This window comes from Marmota monax, unplaced genomic scaffold, assembly GCF_021218885.2.
Source record: "Marmota monax isolate L192 unplaced genomic scaffold, Marmota_monax_Labrador192_F-V1.1 WCK01_AAM20220418_F8-fsc00102, whole genome shotgun sequence".
Lineage (NCBI taxonomy): Eukaryota > Metazoa > Chordata > Mammalia > Rodentia > Sciuridae > Marmota > Marmota monax.
The window spans coordinates 2,429,050-2,450,940 of record NW_026692494.1 but is presented as its reverse complement, the minus strand read 5'-3'; positions in this window follow the sequence as shown (position 1 = coordinate 2,450,940).

The following is a 21,891-nucleotide window of genomic DNA, read 5'->3' as shown; positions in this document are numbered from 1 at the left end:
CTCAATTAGCCAAGTACATTGTTTTTACATAGATAAACTAATATTTATAGATATACTTCTTATTAAACCTCTACTGTCCAGCAATTTAAATGTTTTCTTTTTGATATAAATGTATTTATTTATTCTAATTAGGTATATGTGACAGCAGAATGCATTTTGATTCATTGTACACAACTGCAGCACAACTTTTCATTTCTCTGTACTCGATGTAGCGTTGCACCATATATACAGTCACACATGTACCTAGGGTAATGATGTCCATCTCATTCCACCATCTTTCTTGCCCACATCCCCCACTCATTACCTTTGCCCAATCAACACTCCTCCATTTTTCCCATGCCCCCCTCATTATGGATCATAATCTACTTATCAGAGAAAACATTCAGCCTTTGGTTTTTTGGGATTAGCTTACTTCACTTAGCATGATATTCTCCAACTCCACCCACTTACCTGCAAGTGCCAGAATAATTTTATTCTCTTTCAATGCTGAGTAATATTCCATTGTGTATATATACCACAGTTTCTTCATCCATTCATCTGTCGATGGGCATCTAGCTTGCTTCTAGTTTAGCTATTGTGAATTGAGCTGCTATGAATATTGATGTGGCTGCATTACTATAGTATGATAATTAAGTCCTTTGGATATAGACTGAGGACTGGGATAGCTGGGTCAAACAGTGGTTACATTCCCAGTTTTCTATGGAACCTCCATATTGCTTTCCAGATGGGTTGCACAAATTTGCAGTCCCACCAGCAATGTATGAGTGTGCCTTTTCTCCCACAACCTTGTCAACACTTTTTTGTTGATATTCTTGATAACTGCCGTTCTGACTGGAGTGAGATGAAATCTTAGAGTAGTTTTGATTTGCATTCCTCTAATTACTAGAGACATTGAACATTTTTTCATATGTTTGCTGATTGTGTATCTTGTTCTGAGAAGTATCTGTTCAGCTCCTTAGCCCATTTATTGATTAGGTGGGTTTTTTTTTTTGGGGGGGGGACATTGTTTTTTAAATTCTTTATATATCCTGGAGATTAGTACTCTGACGTGTGTGTGGCAAAAATTTGTTCCCAAAATGTAGACTCTCTCTTCACCACATTGTTTTCTTTGCTGAGAAGAAGCTTTTTAATTTGAATCCATCCCACTTATTGATTCTTGATTTTATTTCTTGCACTTTAGGAGTCTTGTTAAGGAAGTTGGGACCTAACTTGATGTGATGAAGATTTGGGCCTACTTTTTCCTCTATTAAGCGCAGGGTCTCTGGTCTAATTCCTAGGTCCTTGATTCACTTTGAATTGAGTTCTGTTTATGATGAGAAATGGGAGTTTATTTTCATTTTGCTTCATATAGATTTCCAGTTTTCCTAGCACCATTTGTTGAAAAGGCTATTTTTTCTCCAATATATTTTTTGACGCATTTTTCTAGTATAAGCTAACTGTACTTATGTGAGTTTGTCTCTGTGTCCTCTATTCTGTACCACTGGTCTACAAGTCTATTTTGGTGCCAATACCATACCATTTTTGTTACTATAGCTTTGCAGTATTGTTTAAGTTCTGCTATTGTGATGCCTCTTGCTTCACTCTTCTTGCTAAGGATTGCTTTGCCTATTCTGGGGCTTTTATTTTTCCAAATGAATTTCATTACTATAAGGAATGACGTTGGAATTGGAATTGCATTGAATCTATATAGCACTTTGGGTAGTATCGCTGTTTTGACAATATTAATTCTGCCTGTCCAAGAATATGGGAGATCTTTCCATATTCTAAGGTCTTCTTAAATTTCTTTCTTAAATGTTCTATAGTTTCGTTGTAAAGGTCTTTCACCTCTTTTGTTAAATTGATTACCAAGTATTTTTTTTTGAGGCTATTGTGAATGGGGTATTTTTCCTAATTTCTCTTTCAGAGGTTTCATCACTGATTAGTAGAAATGCATTTGATTTATGGGTATTGATTCTATATCCTGCTATTTTATGGAATTCACTAATTCTTGAAGTTTTCTGGTGAAGTTTTTGGATCCTCTAAGTATACAATCATGTTGTCAGAAAATAATGATAGTTTGAGTTCTTCTTTTCCTATTTGTACCCCTTTAATTTCTTTCATCTGTCTTATTGCTCTGGCTAGAGTTTCAAGAACTATTTTGAATAGAGGTGGTGAAAGAGGACACCCCTGTCTTGTTCCAGTTTTTAGAGAAATGCTTCCAATTTTTCTCCATTTAGAATAATGTTGGCCTTGAGTCTAGCATAGACAGCTTTTACAATGTTGAGATATGTTCCTACTATCCCTAGTTTTTCTAATGTTTTGAACATGAAAGGGTGCTGTACTTTGTCAAATGCTTTCTCTGAATCAATTGATATAATCGTATGATTCTTATCTTTAAGTCTATTGGTGTATGTTAAACCAACTTTGCATCCCTGGAATGAACCCCACTTGATGATGGTGCACTATTTTTTAAATATGTTTCTGTATGCAATTTGCCAGAATTTTATTGAGAATTTTTGCATCTATATTCATGAGGGATACTGGTTTGAAATTTTCTTTCCTAATGTGTTTCTGCCTGGTTTTGCTATCAGGATGATACTAGCTTCATAGAATGAGTTTGGTAGGGTTCCCGCCTTTTCTCTTTCATGGAATAATTCAAGAAGCAGTGGTATTAATTCTTCTTTGAGGTCCTATAGAACTCAGCTGTGAATCCATCTGGTTCCAGGCTTCTCTTGGTTGGTAGGCTTTTGATAGTGTCTTCTATTTCCTTGTGTTCCGTTTAAATTGTGCATGTCCTCTTGACTCAGTTTGGATTGATCATATGCCTCTAGAAATTTGTTGGTGTCTTTGAGGTTTTCTATTTTACTGGAGTATAAATTTTCAAAATAGTTTCTGATTGTCTTCTGTATTTCAATATTATCTTTTGGGTTATTTCCTTTTTCATCACGATTTTTTCTAATTTGAGTTTTCTCTCTCCTTCTTTTCATTAGGGTGGCTAAGGGTTTGTCAATTTTGTTTTTTCAAAGACCAACTTTTTGTTTTGTCAATATTTTGAATTGTTTCTTTTGTTTCAATTTCACTGGATTTCTGCCCTGTTTTTAATTAATTATTTTCTGTCTTCTAGTACTTTTGGTGTTGGTTTGTTCTTTTTATAGGGATTTGAGATGTAATGTCAGGTTGTTTATTTGTTGACTTTTTATTCTTTTAATAAATGAGCTTAAAGAAATGAACTTTCCTCTTAACACTGCCTCTTAGCAGTGTCCCAGAGATTTTGATAAGTTGTATCAGATTTCTCATTTACCTCCAATAATTTTTTTATCTCCTCCTTTATGTCTTCTGTTATCCATGCATCATTCAATAGCATATTTTTAGTCTCTAGATGCTGAAGTAGGTTCTATTTTTTATTTTATCATTGATTTCTAATTCCATTCCATGATATGATATGGATAGATTGAATGCAGGGTAGTATCTCTGTTTTTTTGTATTTGCTAAGACTTTCTTTGTGGCATAACATATGGTCTATTTTAGATAAGGATTTATGGGCTGCTGAGAAAAAAGTGTATTCATTTATTGATGGATGGAATATTCTATATATGTTTGTTAAGTCTAAATTATTGATTGTTTTGCTGAGTTCCATAGTTTCTTTGTTTAGTTTTTATTTGGAAGATCTATCCAGTGGTGAGAAAGATGTATTAAAGTCACCCAGTATTATTGTGTTGTTGACTATTTGGTTCTTGTAGTTGAAAAGGTTTTGTTTGATATATATAGATGCCCCATTGTTTGGGACATAGATATTTATGATTGTTATGCCTTGTTGATGTATGAATCCCTTAAGCAGTATGAAATGTCCTTATTTATCCCTTTTCCCTAGCTTTGGTTTGAAGTCCACTTTATCTGATATGAGGATGGAAACCCCTGCTTGTTTATATGGTCCATGTGCGTGGTACATTTTTTCCCACCCTTTCACCTTTAGTCTGTGGATGTCTTTTCCTGTGAGATGAGTACATTGAAGTCAGCATATTGTTGGGTTTTTTTTAAAATCCAATCTATCAGTCTATGTCTTTTAATTGATGAGTTTAAGCCATTCACATTCAAGTTATTACTGAAATATATATATTTTGGTTTTTAACTTGACTTGGTTTCTCCTTTAATTGGCCTTTCCTTTAGTGTAGTTCATCCCTTTGCTGATTTTCACTGTTCTTTTTCATTTCCTTCTGGAATATTTTGCTGATAATGTTCTGTAGTGCATTTCTATTTCTTAAAATTCTTTCAACTTTCGTTTATCATGAAAGGTTTGATTTCATCATCAAATCTGAAGCTTAATTTTGCTGGACGTAAGATTCTTGGTTGGCATCCATTTTCTTTCAGAGCTTGGTATGTTGTTCCAGGATCTCCTGGCTTTGAGGGTCTGGGTTGAAAAATCTGCTGAGATATGAATTGGTCTCCACCTATCCCCTATGTATGATCCGATTCCTCTCTCTTGCAGCCTTTAAGATTCTATCATTATTCTGTATGCTAGACATTTTCATCATAATGTGCCTTGGTGTAGATCTGCTGTAATTTTGTACCTTTGGTGTCCTGTAAGCTTCTTGTACTTGATTTTCCAATTCATTCTTCATGTTTGGGAAATTTTCTGGTATTATTTCATTGATGAGATTGTGCATTCCTTTGATTTTAGTCTCTGTGTCTTTCTCTATCCCAATAAATCTTATATTTTGTCTTTTGATGCTATCCCATAATTCTTGGATATTCTGTTCATGGTTTCTTACCATCTTCACTGTGTGGTCAACTATTTTCAAGATGTTCTGTCTTCCAAGTGATGCTTTCTATTGAATTTTTTATTTGGTTTATTGTTTCCTTCATTTCAAGGATTTCTGATTAGTTGTTTTTCAGAATTTCTATTTCTTTCCTGAGGTAATCTTTTGCTACCTGTATTTGCTCCCTTATTTCTTTGTTGGTGTGTGTCTTCAATGGTTGCCTGTATTTGCTCTCTTATCTCTTTTTTGAGTGATCAATTTTTCCTCTATTTGCTCTTATGTCATTCTTTAATTTGCAGATAATTTTAATTATGTACATCCTGAACTCTTTCTCTGATATTTCATCAATTGTACTGTCAATGGATTCTATTATTGTAGTATCTTGGCTCATTTGGGGCACTTTCTTCCCTTGTTTTTTCATGTTGTCTATGTGTCTTCTTTCTTGCAGTGCAGATCTGAGGTATTGCAGTCTGTGCCCCTGCAGATTACCTGTACCTCACCTTTGTGTTGGGTTTCCAGTCCCGGCCAGTGTCCCAAGATGGATGCTACTGCAACTAAAGGTGGTGGCAGAAATAGTGGAGGTAACTCAAGCTAGCAGTGGGGGTTTCCCAAGATGGACACAATCACTTTCAGAGATGGGGCTGGAGGGTGGGCCTTACAATGGCTTTGGGCTGCCTGTTCAAAGATGCAGTGCTGTGGCCTGACCTGCTGCAGCAGGCAGCTGCCTTCAGGCCCTGTCTGTTGTCTCAATGTGGAGGCTACTATGTGGGTAGGGCTATGGCGATGGCTGCTGTGTCCCAAGATGGAGGCAGTCTGAGGGAGCAACACATTGGTAAATGGGGAGCCCCACCTGCTCCTCTGCTCTGTCCAGGGCAGTCCTAGGCATGGACTCTCACACAGGTCAGCGGGGACAGTACTGAGCCTGACCTGGGCCTGGACCCCAAGGTGCATCAATGGGGGCTGTGCTGGGCCTGACCTAGGCCTGAGCTCCTGTGCAGGTCAGTGGGGGTGGTCCTAAGCTGGACTCTGGGATCTGGAGTGGGTCTGCTGGTTGGTTGGGTGGTCCTAGGCCTGACCTGGACCTAGGCTTATATGCTTTCTTGATTGTGCATAATTTGCATGAATACAGAGTTGATTCTGAAATCATGCCTGTTCAAATGATTTCCTGTTTGGGGGGTTTGGCTTGGCTTAAAATTTAATTTTCCAATTTGATTCTTGAAAATGACTCTTTTATTTAGGTGAAATTTGCTTCACAAATCTGAACTATTTTAAAGGGAACAAATCAGTGACATTAATACATCCATGTCCACATTCTGTGAACTAGATTCACAATGTGCAATGGTCATCTCTGCCCAGCTCTCAACACCTTCACGACCTGGTAAGTCAACTGCTCCCCTATTAAGCAGGCACTTGCAAATCCTCCTGACCTCCTGGTTAATGGGTTAATTTGTGTCTGTGTGTATGTGGTGCTAGGCATTGAACCCAGAGCCCTGTGCATATGAGGGAAACAATCTACCAACTGAGCTATATCCCCAAACTCCTCCTGCTGAAATAAAATCATACAATACTTGACCTCTTGTGTCTTACTTCTCTGTTAACATTGAATTTTCCAGTGTATCCAGGTTATAGCAGGCATCCTCCATTGCCTTCTGTGCATGAAGAGCATTCCATTCCAAATATCATACCCTGCTCCCCATTGCATCTGAAGAAAGACATTCACACTGTGCTCACCTTTGGCCTTTGGGATTTGGGATTTGGGTGCTCTGAGGACTCATGAACAGGGATTTGTTTGGGTCCAAGTTTATTTGTTCAACACACACATCTGGGAGTCAAAAGGCTCAGTCATGGTAATTCCATGTTCAAACTTTGAGGTTGCACCAAATGGTTTTCCAAAGTGGTTGCATTGGTTTACATCCTGCTGGCGATATATGAGGACTCGAATGTCTCCATATCCCCTCTGGCATTTGTTTTCATGTTACAGTACTGGAGACATCCAAATGTGCATGAGGTGTTATCTCATGGTGCTTTTTATTTGCATTTCCTTAATTTCTTTGATGTTTGCTTTTCAGACCCAGGAATATTTTCTTCGGAGAACTGTCTATTCATAATATTTGCCTAGTTTTAAGTTTTCCTTCCTTGTTGATTTTTCATATATTTTAGGTACTAGATCTTCTGAAATAATTTGCAAACATTTTCTACCCTTCAGTAGGTTGTATTTCCACCACGGTGGTACTGTCATTTGATACTAAAACAGTGATTAATTTTGATGTATTCCAACATATCAAATTCTTCCTTTACTGCTTTTCCTTTTAGTGTCATATCTTAAAATGTAGGCCATACTTATAGTCATGAAAGTTTAACCATGTGAATGTAAATTAGAATAGCCATTATGGAAACCATTAAAGCATTTTTCAAAACTCTGAAAATAAAATTATTATACAACAAAGCAATCCTATTACTGGAGTATTTCCAAAGGAAAGGAAATTAGTATGTCAAAGAAATATCTTCATACTCAGAATTATTGCAACACTAATCATAATAGTCAAGATTGGGCATCAACCTAAATGATCAACATTCATCCAACAGATGAAGAAAATATGGTCTCTATACACAGCAAGCTCTATAAAGACATAAGAAATAGTGAAATCCTATCATTTTTATCAAAATGAGTGGAGCCAGAAGACATCATGCTATGCACAGTGAGCCACCCAGACAGACATCATGGATCTCACTCATGTGGGATCTGAAAACATTGATTCATGTATATTCTACCAATATAGTGCCCAAGTTTTAGCATTATAATATGCAACTTACTTTAAAAGTATAATGGAAGTATGAAATATTCATCTTTCAGAGAAAATATTGACTCTAATTCTCTCTTTTATACTCATAGCACTTTTTTATTTAGGCTAAGTACATTTCAAATGTTCCCTAGTAGCATGTGACTAGAAGCTACCTAGTTAGAAAGTGTGATTTTCTTGGCTGTTAAACAATATTTTCAAAACAAATAAGGGACAGCGCTGCAGTTTCTGCCAGCCGCGCAAGCACCGCACTCAGGGCTGAATTCTGGGTTCGAGACGGGGAAGGAAGCGGTCCATCTCGGTTCTCCACACCGGTCAGACCACAGAGGAGGCCAGCAGCCACCATGTTGGTAAACTGACGTCACCACACCTGTTTTTGACTGACCGCAGCTCATTCAGCCATAGAACAGGTAATTTCAGGCTGCAATTCGCCTGCGGCTTGCAGACAGATTGCTAGGGTTCAGCGCCTGGGGGCTTCTTAAAATCTGATCTTATCGGAGTGAACACGGAGCGCGGGGCGGCCGAGTCCCGGCTCCCGGAACCATCCCGGAACCGCCCTGGCTCCGGGCTGCGGAGCCTGCGGAGGCTGCTTCTTGGACCCTGCTAATATCAGAGCAAACACGAAACACCAAGAAGCCGAATTCCAGCTCCCGGAACTGAGCCCGCGGGGACTGCTTCTTGGAGCTTACACTTATAGGAGCTTACACCGAGCACAGAGCGGCCGAGTTCCGGCTCCCGGAACCGTCCCGGAACCGCCCTGGCTCAGGGCTGCGGAGCCCGCGGAGGCTGCTTCTTGGACCCTGCTACTATCAGAGCATACACCAAACACTAAGCGGCCGAATTCCGGCTCCCGGAACTGAGCCCGCGGGGGCTGCTTCTTGGAGCCTACACTTATAGGAGCTTACACCGAGCACGGAGCGGCCGAGTTCCGGCTCCCGGAACTTCCCTGGACCGGGGCTAGGAGCCCGCGGAAACTGTGTCTCGGTCCGGGTCCTGCTGAGGGCAGGTCAGGACTCACCCATTGCTTGGGTTGCCTGGCAAGGGGAACGAAATGCTGCCATTCGCATAGGATACCAACATGGCAGAGATCTGATGTCAGCAGAAAGCGGTGGAGGAGAGATCTTCATCAATACCAGCGGTGACATAAGCAGTTGGTCTCCTGGTAAGGGGGGTGAGGCTCAGTCACCCGAGTCTCCTCAATTTGTCCTCGAGCCAGAGGGAAGGAGCCGGGCCGCCGCCAGCCCCCGGAGCAGGCCCAGCGGCTCGCCAGCGTGGTGACCGCGTGACCCCAATTGGAGAGGGGGCGGAGCGGAGCCGCCACCCAAACCCGCCAGGTGGGCAGACCCACGACCCAGTAGTACATGGGCGTGGTAGGAGGGGCAGGGCAGAGCCGCCCTTCGCGCTTGCAAGGTAAACAGACCTGTGACAGCCTGGCGGGTCAGGCCCAGTGGCCTGCCAGTGTGGTACACACGTCACCCCAACTCGAGTAGGGGCAGAGCAGATCCTTATCCCACGCCCGGATCAGGCCCTGCCGGTGTGGTGGTCACGTGACCCCAATTGGAGTGGGGGGGGAGCGGAACCGCCACCCGTGCCCGCAGGGTGAGCAGACCAGTGATCAACCTGCAGATCAGGCCCAGGGGTCCGCAGGCGTGGTAGGAGGGGCAGGGCAGATCCGCCGCCTGCGCCTTCAAGGTAGGCAGACCTACAACAGACCGGCGGATCAGGCCCAGGAGCCTGCCGGCGGGGTACAAACACCACCCTAATTGGAGTAGTGACAGAGCAGAGTCGCCTCCCTTGCCAGGAACAGACCCAGCATCCTGCAGGCGGGGTAGTCACGACACCCCAATTGGAGTAGGGGCAAAGCAGAGCCTCCACTCGTGCCCGAAAGGTGGGCAGATCTGCGACCGACCAGCAGGACAGGCCCAGTGGCCTGCTGGTACGACAGACACGTCACCCCAATTGGAGTAGGGGCAGAACAGAGCCACCACCAGCTCCCAGAACAGGCCAAGTGACCTGCCGGCGTGGTAGCCACGACACCCCAATTGGAATAAGGAGAGAGCAGAGCCGCCGCCCGCACCTGCAGGAAAGATACGCAAGCAGTATGAAAAGACAAGGAAAGAAAGGACCACAAGCAATGCAGGTCAACGCAACTTTAGAAGAGGTAACAGCTGCAGCAGATGGAATGTCAGATAAAGAATTCAGGATATACATGCTTCAGATGATCTGGAGTATCAAGGAAGACATTAAACAGCAAAATCAGACAATGAAAGATCACTTCGACAACGAATTACGCAAACAAATCCAGGAAGCAAAGGATCAACTATACAGGGAGATAGAGGTTATAAAAAACAAGCAATCAGAAATCCTAGAAATGCAGGAAGCAATAAACCAACTTAAAAACTCAATGGAGAATACTACCAACAGAGTAGAACACTTAGAAGATAGAACATCAGACAATGAAGACAAAGTATTTCAACTGGAAAAGAACATAGACAGCTCAGCAAGACTGTTAAGAAACCATGAGCAGAACATCCAAGAAATATGGGATAACATTAAGAGACCAAACTTAAGAGTCATTGGGATACAGGAAGGTACAGAGCTCCAAACCAAAGGAATGAGCAGTCTATTCAATGAAATAATACAAGAAAACTTCCCAGACTTGAAGAATGAGACAGAATCCCAAATCCTAGAAGCCTACAGGACGCCGAATGTGCAAAATCATAAGAGATCCACACCTAGACACATTATAATGAAGATGCCCAACATACAGAATAAGGAGAGAATTTTAAAAGCTACAAGAGAAAGGAAGCAGATTACATTTAGGGGCAAGCCAATCAGGATAACAGCTGATCTTTCAACACAGACTCTGAAAGCTAGAAGATCCTGGAATAACATATTTCAAACACTGAAAGATAATGGGTTCCAACCAAGAATTGTGTATCCAGCGAAATTAAGCTTCAGGATGGAGAATGAAATTAAAACCTTCCACGATAAACAAAAGTTTAAAGAATTCGCAGCTAGAAAACCATCTCTTCAAAACATCCTAGCCAAAGTATTACAGGAAGAGGAAATGGAAAATAACAATGAAAACCAACAGTGGGAGGTAGGACAGTAAAGGGGGGGGGGGAAACAATCAAAGAGTAAAACAAACAATGTTTAGTAACAGAAATAAACAAATATGGCTGGAAGAACAACCCATATCTCAATAATAACCCTAAATGTTAATGGCTTAAACTCACCAATTAAGAGACACAGGCTAGTAGAATGGATCACAAAACAAGACCCAACAATATGCTGCCTACAGGAGACGCATTTGATAGGAAAAGACATACATAGGCTGAAGGTGAAAGGTTGGGAAAAATCATATCACTCATATGGACTTCGGAAACAAGCAGGCGTGTCCATACTCATATCAAATAAAATAGATTTCAAGCCAAAGTTAATCAAAAGAGATAAAGAGGGACACTACATACTGCTTAAGGGAACCATACACCAACAAGACATAACAATCATAAATATTTATGCCCCAAACAATGGTGCAGCTATGTTCGTCAAACAAACTCTTCTCAAGTTCAAGAGTCTAATAGACCACCACACCATAATCATGGGAGACTTCAACACACCTCTCTCGCCACTGGACAGATCTTCCAAACAAAAGTTGAATAAGGAAACTATAGAACTCAATAACACTATTAATAACCTAGACCTAATTGACATATATAGAGTATACCACCCAACATCAAGCAGTTACACTTTTTTCTCAGCAGCACATGGATCCTTCTCAAAAATAGATCATATATTATGTCACAGGGCAACTCTTAGACAATATAAAGGAGTAGAGATATTACCATGCATCTTATCTGATCATAATGGAATGAAACTGAAAATCAACGATAAAAGAAGGAAGGAAAAAGCATACATCAATTGGAGAATGAACAATAGGTTACTGAATGATCAATGGGTTATAGAAGACATCAAGGAGGAAATTAAAAAATTCTTAGAGATAAATGAAAACACAGACACAACATATCAGAATCTATGGGACACATTGAAAGCAGTTCTAAGAGGAAAATTCATTGCTTGGAGTTCATTCCTTAAAAAAAGAAAAAACCAACAAATAAATGATCTCATACTTCATCTCAAAATCCTTGAAAAAGAAGAGCAAAACAACAGCAAAAGAAGTAGAAGGCAAGAAATAATTAAAATCAGAGCTGAAATTAATGAAATTGAAACAAAAGAAACAATTGAAAAAATTGACAAAACTAAAAGTTGGTTCTTTGAAAAAATAAAAAAAATCGACAGACCCTTAGCGATGCTAGTGAAGAGAAGAAGAGAGAGAACTCAAATTACTAGCATACGGGATGAAAAAGGCAATATCACAACAGACACTTCAGAAATACAGAAGATAATCAAAAACTATTTTGAATCCTTATACTCCAATAAATTAGAAGATAGTGAAGGCATAGATAAATTTCTTAAGTCATATGATCTGCCCAGATTGAGTCAGGAGGATATAGAAAACCTAAACAGACCAATATCAATTGAGGAGATAGAAGAAACCATCAAAAGACTACCAACTAAGAAAAGCCCAGGTCCCGATGGGTATACAGCAGAATTTTACAAAACCTTTAAAGAAGAACTAATACCAATACTTTTCAAGCTACTTCAGGAAATAGAAAAGGAGGGAGAACTTCCAAATTCATTCTATGAGGCCAACATCACCCTGATACCTAAACCAGACAAAGACACTTCAAAGAAAGAAAACTACAGACCAATATCTCTAATGAACCTAGATGCAAAAATCCTCAATAAAATTCTGGCGAATCGGATACAAAAACATATAAAAAAAATTGTACACCATGATCAAGTAGGATTCATCCCTGGGATGCAAGGCTGGTTCAATATACGGAAATCAATAAATGTTATTCACCACATCAATAGACTTAAAAATAAGAACCATATGATCATCTCGATAGATGCGGAAAAAGCATTTGACAAAGTACAGCATCCCTTTATGTTCAAAACTCTAGAAAAACTAGGGATAACAGGAACATACCTCAATATTGTAAAAGCAATCTATGCTAAGCCTCAGGCTAGCATTATTCTGAATGGAGAAAAACTGAAGGCATTCCCTCTAAAATCTGGAACAAGACAGGGATGCCCTCTCTCTCCACTTCTCTTCAACATAGTTCTCGAAACACTGGCCAGAGCAATTAGACAGACGAAAGAAATTAAAGGCATAAAAATAGGAAAAGAAGAAATTAAATTATCACTATTTGCAGATGATATGATTCTATATCTAGCAGACCCAAAAGGCTCTACAAAGAAACTATTAGAGCTAATAAATGAATTCAGCAAAGTGGCAGGATTTAAAATCAACACGCATAAATCAAAGGCATTCCTGTATATCAGCGACAAATCCTCTGAAATGGAAATGAGGACAACCACTCCATTCAAAATATCCTCAAAAAAAATAAAATACTTGGGAATCAACCTAACAAAAGAGGTGAAAGACTTATACAATGAAAACTACAGAACCCTAAAGAGAGAAATAGAAGAAGATCTTAGAAGATGGAAAAATATACCCTGTTCATGGATAGGCAGAACTAACATCATCAAAATGGCGATATTACCAAAAGTTCTCTATAGGTTTAATGCAATGCCAATCAAAATCCCAATGGCATTTCTTGTAGAAATAGAGAAAGCAATCATGAAATTCATATGGAAAAATAAAAGACCCAGAATAGCAAAAACAATGCTAAGCAAGAAGTGTGAATCAGGCGGTATAGCGATACCAGACTTCAAACTATACTACAGAGCAATAGTAACAAAAACAGCATGGTACTGGTACCAAAACAGGCGGGTGGACCAATGGTACAGAATAGAGGACACAGAAACCAATCCACAAAACTACAACTATCTTATATTTGATAAAGGGGCTAAAAGCATGCAATGGAGGAAGGATAGCATCTTCAACAAATGGTGCTGGGAAAACTGGAAATCCATATGCAACAAAATGAAACTGAATCCCTTTCTCTCGCCATGCACAAAAGTGAATTCAAAATGGATCAAGGAACTTGATATCAAATCAGAGACGCGCCGTCTGATAGAAGAAAAAGTTGGCTACGATCTACAGTCGGTGGGGTCGGGCTCCAAATTCCTCAATAGGACACCCATAGCACAAAAGTTGATAACTAGAATCAACAAATGGGACTTACTCAAACTAAAAAGTTTTTTCTCAGCAAAAGAAACAATAAGAGAGGTAAATAGGGAGCCTACATCCTGGGAACAAATCTTTACTCCTCACACTTCAGATAGAGCCCTAATATCCAGAGTATACAAAGAACTCAAAAAATTAGACAATAAGAGAACAAACAACCCAATCAACAAATGGGCCAAGGACCTGAACAGACACTTCACAGAGGAGGACATACAGTCAATCAACAAGTACATGAAAAAATGCTCAACATCTCTAGCTGTCAGAGAAATGCAAATCAAAACCACCCTAAGATACCATCTCACTCCAGTAAGATTGGCAGCCATTAGGAAGTCAAACAACAACAAGTGCTGGCGAGGATGTGGCGAAAAGGGTACACTTGTACATTGCTGGTGGGACTGCAGATTGGTGCAGCCAATTTGGAAAGCAGTATGGAGATTTCTTGGAAAGCTGGGAATGGAGCCACCATTTGACCCAGCTATTCCCCTTCTTGGTCTATTCCCTAAAGACCTAAAAACAGCATGCTACAGGGACACTGCTACATCGATGTTCATAGCAGCACAGTTCACAATAGCAAGACTGTGGAACCAACCTAGATGCCCTTCAATAGACGAATGGATAAAAAAAATGTGGCATTTATACACAATGGAGTATTACTCTGCATTAAAAAATGACAAAATCATAGAATTTACAGGGAAATGGATGGCATTAGAGCAGATTATGCTAAGTGAAGCTAGCCAATCCCTAAAAAACAAATGCCAAATGTCTTCTTTGATATAAGGAAAGTAACTAAGAACAGAGTAGGGACGAAGAACAGGAGAAGAAGATTAACATTTAACAGGGATGAGAGGTGGGAGGGAAAGGGAGAGAGAAGGTAAATTGCACGGTAATGGAAGGAGACCCTCAGGGTTATACAGTGGAGGGGGTAGAGAGAGAGGAGGGGAGGGGAGGGGAGAGGTGGGGAGGGGGGAGGGTGGATGATGGGAAAGGCAGCGGAGCACAACAGACACTAGTATGGCAATTTGTAAATCAATGGATGTGTAACTGATGTGAATCTGCAATCTGTGTATGGGGTGAAGGTGGGAGTTCATAACCCACTAGAATCAAAGTGTGGAATATGATATGTCAAGAAATTTGTAATGTTTTGAACAACCCACAATAAAAAATTAAAAAAAAAAAAAAAAAAAAAAAAAACAAATAAGGATTACAGGAAATTAGGTGGAAGCACAGATAGATACCAGGCACCCAATACCTGCCCACCTTCTCTTTTCTACTTTTATTTACATCTTATCAGTGTGCTACACAGCACAATTGATGGGTCAGTATCAGTACCTCCTTACTAAGTCAAGTCTGTAATTTATATTCTGATTCCAATTTTTTCTGTTATACGTTGTGTGGGTTCTGGCAAAAGTATATCATGGCATCTACTATAATTGTGTCATACAGAATAGCTTCACTGCCCTGAAATTCTCATGTGCTGCAGGGCCAGAGAAGTCTGCAACCTATAACTTTGCACCTTTTCCATTTCTTCCTTTGCTGGGATAAGGGGATGAATAACACTAGAACATCTGTGGATGACCTCAGTATTTGGGGAGATATAAAAAAATAAAAATGCTTTATCATCTTTATTGTCTTCTGTTTTAGGGGTAAATACAAGGTCTTCCCACATAGCCCCATATTCACATAAAAGCATAAGTATTGGAAAACCCCAATGCTGTGGATGTAGAGGCAGGTTATGACAATATTTGGATCCAAGGTGTAGCATGCATAAAGAAGAGAACAGGAGCAAAGAAGGTCAAAGGTCAGAACAGAAATATGCAACTGGATTCTGCATGGACTTTGTGTTGCTGATTTAGGGTTTCTGAATTAAGCATGGTCATATGCCCCCACAAACCATAGGAACCACATGTGTTTGTAGGGCCTCTGTACATGAAATTTGTATGCAGACCTGTATGAGTCATGCAAGGAAGATTCTGTGGGTACCCTGGACCTTGGTGTGTGAGGCTGAATCTCTCTATCTTAGAAAGGGATCACTGCTGCGCCTAAGATGTTAGCTGGGACCTGATGGGCACAGGCCCCTCTGAGACTTTCACTGTGCATCTGAAATGCGTCCTCTGATGCAATTCATGTCCATCATCCCAAATGGCTTTCATGTAAACAGTTTCTTGACACAGGCTTGAGACCAAATCTGCTCAAGGGAAGGTGATCCCTGGGGCTTTGCTATCTCTGTTCCTGGGTGAAATCATGTCACCTGGGGATGGAGAGGATGATCCTCAAACATGTTTTCAACTTGTGTTTTCAACCTGATTATAAGACCTCAGATGCAGAGCCCCAGGCAGAAAGAGTTTCAGACTCCCTCAAGGGAATGTAGGAAGCTGAGCTGAAAAAAGTTAGGGGGGTTAGAGACCTCTCCATCAAAACACACACACACACACACACACACACACACACACGGCATATGTATGAACCTGCCTGACACTGCAGGTTCCACCTACACCCAGAGTTAGAGCCTTGAAGACACATCTGCGATGCTCCCTTGGATTATTATCTTGCTGATCCTGCAGCTTCCTCTCCAGGTGTGCTCCCCTGACAACTCCACATGCCTTGTCATAAGGAAAGCCAGTATGTACAAGGATGGAGATGGGGTGATCACTGCACATTTCCCCCTTTATACTGTCTTTCTAAGCCAAGGAAGCGATGATCTGGACCTCATGTATTCTAGCATTAAGTAAGCACCTTTTTCATTTCTTCATTTTCTGGGTTATGAGGATGATAATACTAGGACAACTGTGAATCAGCATTCCTTGTCTCCTGCCCCATCTACCCAGAACTGTCTCTTGTTTATTTTGTGACTTCCTGTTGAGAATTTTTCTTCCTTCAATGTGGAAGAGAGTATTCTGCTTCTCTTCCTATTACCTTCCCTATTTAGGGCTCAACTCAACACCCCTATCCAAGCTGGGCTGTCATTCCATGAGATCGAGAGGTTTTCCATAAAAATGTCCTCCAAGCCACTGGCTTGTGGTCTTGACTAGGAAGTACCACAAAGCATCCTTCCCAGAAAGGCTAGTAATATTTCTTTTGTCACATATATAATGCCTAAAATCCCTGCAGAGAAGCCACTGCTATCTGCATGAACAGAATTCTAACCACTGACATCCACATACTCTTTCAAATAAACTACATGTCACTATTTCAAGCCAGGGGATGCTCCATGCCTCCTGGAGTAGCAAGTCAGCCCAGGAATAAGAGATCAGTCATCTGATACTTTTATGCATTCCCATTGATCTGTTTCACTTGTATATTTACCAAGCCTCAGGTTTTGGAAACTATCAACATCAGGTCAGCCAAACCTTTAATTAGTCAATACCTGAGTCAGAAATTCAGGAAATTCTAGCAGTTATTGTGTGCTCCTGTGAGAAGAATGGATGTCACTGAAAAGGGTGATGCTGGAGTGACAGGTATTGCCTTTGGAGACTGTTCACATTTCTCGGCAGATATGGCAGTTAGGAATTGGGCTCTCCTCCCTGCTGTAGAAGATGCCCACAACTATCTTATATTTTCACATCAACATGTTTGTCTGCTATATTTTCTATTCTCTGACAGTTTTCCCATGTTCATCAAGATTTTTTCTTTTCATAACTTTCTAAGGGGCACTTGTACATTTTTAGTGATGTATTTTTGTAAACATTTTGATTCTGATATTTACCACGTACGTTTTTTATGTTATGTCAGATCTGCAAGTTATATGGGAATGGCTGTCAGGGAATTCTGGTCCTAATGTCCTGAGACTTACTAAAATATGAAGTCGTGTGTGGTACATGTTAAAGACAGTAGGTAGATTGTTACTCCATGAAGACACTTCCATACATATAGGGACCACTGCACTGAGGTTTGCATTGGAGAGAGGAATTGGACGTACTTCTGCACACGGCATGGACATGGCAATCAGGGTGAGTCCCTGGATGGAAATGACTAAAAGGAATCATCGGGGTAAGGGGGGTTCTGCTTAACCTTCGCTTGCAGAGTTCTTCCAAAAGGCAGATCAAGGTGATCAGATCTCACCTCAGGGACAGAGAAGGATGAGGAACTGCTTGTATACCAAATTTCACCAGATAGTAAGGACATCTTAGCAGATTCGTCTAACATGGACTTTGTAAGGACCACCCAACAGATCAAATTGTGAAGCCCACTTTAAAAAAAAGTTTATGGAGAGTCAGGTATACTCAGGGAGCAAATCTATGTCTGGGAAAAAAGAAAACAATTAGTTATATCTCCCTGGAGCCTGGCTCCTGGAGGCTAGAGGGAGACTTAGTCTCTCTCCCTAGGAAATGAGGTGAGGCCATCTTGCTCTTGTTCCCTGCTCTCCACTCTCAGCAGCTCAGAGTCTAGTGAGCTTTAGCAGGTGGCTCTCTCAGACCTGAGCCTGAAAACCTGCCTGCGTCTGAAGGAATATCCCTGCCACCACATGACCTTCATGTCCCAGCTCACTTGTCCACTGGGCACAGGATGTTAGGGGCTGATCAGAATGCCTTAATTTCTTATAAAATTGGAAGTAAAAACCAAAATACTTTACAGCAAGGAAAATGTGCAAATATATAAGAAAGATGTTTGCCTTTATGTAATACATTTGCAAAATACAGTTTTGATTTTTTATTAGGGGATGGGAAGGCATATCTCCTTCGGGGTCCTTAGTTAATTCATAGCTTTGATCAGTCTTCATGTTGTTGGATACAAAACAACAGCATGTTTAAACCAGCTGCTGTCTCTATTCCTCTATTTCCTTACATAACAAATGCCATAAGTGCCTCTGTATGCGTGTCTTCCACGTATTCTCTTACACATAGAGAATACCACAATCCATGGGACTGGGATAATTTTGCCCACACATTAACTCTCGTATGGTCCTAGTTTTCTGATAGGCTTTCACTTTCATGTCAGCATAATCAGGAAGATGGTAAACAGGTTATTGATAGGTGGTAGAACACAGTCCACATATGTTGCTCTCTGATTAACACAAATTAATTCCTAGAATTACAGTGGCGGGACTCAAGGCTACATGCATATCAAAGTCTTTTTATGCCTCCTGCCAATGACTCTCCAGAACCAGACCCAAGGATATTTTCACAAGCCGTCAATCAAAGGACTGTTTCCTTCATATTTCCTGTACAATATGGTCTGATCTGATGTAAGAAAATGTTTTCCCATTGGTTACCATTACATTTCTCATACAAATAGTTGAAATGATAGAATATTTATGTATTGTCATAAGAACATATTTTTGCTACCTTGCATTTTAACATTTTGCTCTTTTGCTATAGGCCCTTTATTTTGTTAAGGACATCTTACATGTTATGGGACAGAAATTTTTCATTGGCAGTATCCTAAAAATACATGGTCATGCAGTGGCTTGTTTTCAAGATTTTGCTACAAGCCATGTTCAAGGGGAACAGAGCATAAACTTTTAGGTTGGGTAAAATCTAATAATCTTTATCTTAGTCTTTCATTGTTTGGAATGTATATCTGCTATGCAATATTTTAATTTGAAACACTGTTTTTATTTTATTTATCCTCACAAGTTATTTAGAGGCTTTGGAGTTGATTTTGCCCCCAAAATAAACATATGAAAATCATCTTAATGTTTTTATTACTACAATGCAGTTATACATAGTACTTTTAAATTTACAGGTTTCCTCTCACCAATTTTAAGTGAGTAAGTGAATTCATTTGTTTTGATTTTCAACTTTATTTTACATGATGTACCCACATATCCTGGTACAATTAACACTCTGCTTAAAATACTGAAGCCAATTGGAACACGTAGTCATCATTTCTAGAGCGCCACACTCTCCCTTTATCAATCTGAATGACTTTCACTAATTTTCTGAAGATTTTATATTTTCAGAAACCTCTGGAGTAAACCTGCCATAGACATATAAGCCTCTTACAGAATATTTTTAATTTATTAAATATTAATTATTATACATTTTAATGGATTACAGTGGGATAACTAGATTTATCAATGTATTTTGTAATGGTCAAATCAGGGTATTAAACATTTTCAACTACAATTTTATTAACAGTAGTTCTTATTAACATGCACTGATTGTATGCCTTTATAAGGTAATGTGATAATTCAAAACATGTATTTTATATGTGCCGATCAAATTGGAGTGCTTACACTTTCCCTCTCCTTACCATTACTTTGTTTTGCAGCATTCAAACACCTCTCTTCTAGTGTTCATGAAACATAAAATAGGTTACTGTGAACTCTTGCCACCCCACTGTGCTGCAGAACACCAGAACATATTCCTCCTCCAACCTACATTAGAAGCCCATGTCCAATCTCCCTCTCTTCCTCCTACTCCCTACCCTTCAGAGCCTCTAGAAATCACTATTATAGATTCATACTGACACTTTCACATGGCTATATGAGAGGCAACAGGCCCCATTGGTCTTTCTGTGTCCACCTTACTTTGTGTAATGTCCTCCAATTCCATACAGTTTGCTGCAAATGTTAGGATACCATTCTATGGCTCATAACCCATTGTGTGAACACACACATGGTCTTTATCCAGTCATCCATTCATGGGTGTGTAAGCTGATTCCATACTTTGGCTTGCAGGAGTATCTTTGGTAGGCTGATGCCATTTCCTTTGGAATACAGCCCAAAGTGGGAAAGGTGGATTGTATGGTAGATCTATTTTTAGCTTTTGTCAGGTACCTCTGGACACTTCCTAACAGTGACTCTGGTAATATACACTCCCACCAACACAATATGAGTTCCCTTTCCTCCCCAACCTCACCGACATTTGTTATTCTTTCTTCTTTTGATAACAGCCATTAAATGGGGTGAGACAACATTTCTCTTTGGTTTTGATTTGCATCACCCAGACACGTGAAGAAATTGAGCGTTTTTCATACATTTTTATGACATTTGAATTTCTTAATTTTGACAAATGTCACCTCACATCATTTGCCCTTTTTAAATTGTTTGTTATTGTTGTTGAGTTTTGTAAGTTCATTCTACATTCTCATTAGTCCTTTGTCATGTGGCTAATTTGCATACTATTCATTCTCATACTGTAGGTTAACTTCTCTCTGTGGTTGCTTCCTTTCCTGTGCAGAAGTTTTGTAGCTTAATGTAATCCAACTTGTCTAATTTTGCTTTTGTTTACTCTAATTCAGGGATCATTTTCAAAGCACTGCCTGTACAAGTCTTCAAAGGTTTCCCATGCATTTTCTTCTAATAGAGTCCTAATAGTTTCAGGACTTTATTCCAGCATTTGATTCATTTTTAGTTGCTTTTGTATTTTGTGAGATATAAGGGTCAAGTATCAATGTTTTGCATGTGAATATCCAGTTTCCCCAAGGCCCTCATTGAAAAAGCTGTCCTTTCTCCAATGTACATTTTGTTTATCTTCATGAGGATCAAAACCCAATAAATGCAAGGGGTGTGTCTGGACCATTATTCTCTTGCTTGGATGTGCATGCCTGGTTTTATGGAAATAGCATGCTCACTTGGTTATTATATCTTTGTGTTGTATTAGAGTCAGGCAGTGAAGTGTCTTTGGTGGGATTTTCCAACTATGGAATCATATAATCTTCACATGGGAATGATATGAATTCCATTTTTCCTATTTGTATCCCTTTTATTTATATCTCTTCCCTAGTTGTTCTGGTTAAAATTTCAATTAGTATATTTAGTAAGGGTGATGAAAGTAGATATCCTTATCTTGTTCCTCATTTCACAGGGAAAAGCTCAGTGTTCTCCTTTCAGACAGATATTGACAATAGGTTTCTCACACATACCTTTATTATGATAAGATGTCATCCTTCCAACCTAAGTTGTTGAGGGATTTTTATCATGATGGGGTTCTGAATTTTACCAGTCTTTCTCTGCATTAAAATGATCATATGATATTTATGCTTGATTATACGTGTGTGCTCTATATGCATTTGCATATGGTGAACCATCCTTGCATCCCTGGAATTCAAACACATGATCACGATGCATGGCCTTTGTGATGTGCTTCAGAATTCAATGTGCAAGTATTTTATTATGGATTATTGAATCTGTGTTCATCAAGAATAGTGGTCTACAGTTTACTTGTGTGTGTGTGTGTGTGTGTGTGTATGG